The sequence below is a fragment of the Elephantulus edwardii genome, unplaced genomic scaffold, assembly GCF_000299155.1.
Source record: "Elephantulus edwardii isolate Elephantulus edwardi_28Jun2011 unplaced genomic scaffold, EleEdw1.0 scaffold00036, whole genome shotgun sequence".
Lineage (NCBI taxonomy): Eukaryota > Metazoa > Chordata > Mammalia > Macroscelidea > Macroscelididae > Elephantulus > Elephantulus edwardii.
Window position 1 is genome coordinate 8534810 of NW_006399786.1, and position 1784 is coordinate 8536593.

At 36.3% G+C, this 1784-nt stretch overlaps 1 protein-coding gene across 1 annotated transcript in view; it reads left to right on the top strand.

Moving 5' to 3' along the window:
* VWA8 (von Willebrand factor A domain containing 8) overlaps positions 1-1784 on the top strand; it is a 519526-nt gene that overhangs the window by 346893 nt on the left and 170849 nt on the right. The gene's annotated exons all lie outside the window — the stretch shown is intronic.

The following is a 1784-nucleotide window of genomic DNA, read 5'->3' on the forward strand; positions in this document are numbered from 1 at the left end:
GATTTCCATAGCATGGCCCTTTTAGAATTTAAGACCCATTTAATTACAAATGAATTGCACAGCTGTGAAATTTAACAAATGATAGATAACTCTGGACTAAAAAAGAAATCGGTCTGATGCATTGCTTGCTTCTTTCCCTATGTAACCCTATCTAAAAATGAAGCTGAAACGTTAGAGAAGTACTCCCATTAATTCATGTATCTCTTGTCTTAAATAAAGTTTTGCTACAGATGCATTTTCTTGGTTACTTTAAGAAGCTGTTAAAAAATTCCTTGCTCAAATAAAGTCTTAAGTGAAGAAAGGGAAGCTTTGCCATGCCTAAAAATAATTTTTTTTAAAAAAAAACAAAAACCTCTCCCCATGAGATTACTTATTACATCTGTACAAAGTTTAGAATTTCAGACTTTGGGACATTGAGGTCATCCAGAGGTTACTTTTCTCCCAGTCAAACACAAACATGATAAAATCGCACACTTGCTTCTCCTCCAGGCCCCCCCTTAAAGAGATGCCAAAGCCACAGTTACATGTACTCAAGTGTGACGCAAAATTCTATTTTTAAACTCAGACAGAATATATCATTAGTCATTTACAGAAGGAAACCATTAGCATCTAAAATGATGGAGCAACAGTACCCTCTCATGTTGCCAATCTCTACTCGCTTATTTTTCTACCAGTCCTTGCTGAAGGATATCATGCTTGAAAGGGTCAAGAGACAGCACGGGAGAGGAAGACCCTGGATGAGATGGATTGACACAGTAACTGGGGTAACAAGGGTAGATGTGTCACAGACAGTGAGACTGCCTCGGGATAGAGCAGGGTTCAGAGCTATTGCGCATAGCGTTGTTATGAGTCATAATCGACTTGATAGCACATAACAACAACAGTCTTTTGCTTCTTTTTCTGCCTTCTTTTGTGATAAAACTTATTGTTTTGATACTCTTTTATTTCAAAAAATTAATATTAGCCCACATTGCATTGCTAGAGTACTAAAAGTTAATGCTAATGGGTGTGTGTGGGTGTGTGTTTATATATATTTTGTATTATATGTAATATAAAAATATTTCATCTCTTCAAAAGTACTTAAAGTATATTTCGTTTCCTCTAAAAGTCAAATATGAAATTGTCCCAAAACCAAACCAAGCCCTGTGCTGTTTAGTCAATTCCAAATGATGATACCCCATCATAAGCTTTCTGAGGGTATTTATTTTAACAGGAGGAGATGCTCCAACTTTTCCCCAAGAAGTGACTAGTGGGCTTGACCCATTAATTCTACAGCTAGGTATAAAAGAATTCAAAGTAGAGATGCAAACAAACACATGTACTCCATTCTTCATTGCAGCCCTGTTCACAATAGCCAAAAGGCAGTAAGACCAACACACTTATCAAGTTAAATAAAAAGTATTACATACATAGAGTAGAATACAACACAGCCATAGAAAGAAATGGAGTTTTGATACCTGCTTGCTGAGTTGTACTCGACTACAGCACATAACACCATCACCACCACCGATTTGAATGGGCCTTGAAAATGTAGCATACTGGTGAAATAAGCCATGAACCAAAGGGCAATTATTGTATAGTCTCGCTTAAGAAATATCTAGAGTAGGCAAGTACAGAGAAACAGTTTGTTAGTGGTTACCAGTGATAGTGGGAGAAGGAAATGGGATTTATTATTCTTAAAATACTGAGTTTCTTCTTGAGAAAAACTTTTGGAAAGAGAGTGGTGATGACTTCCATTTTGTGGTCAGTGCAGTTAATGTCACTGAATTATAAACTTAAAAATA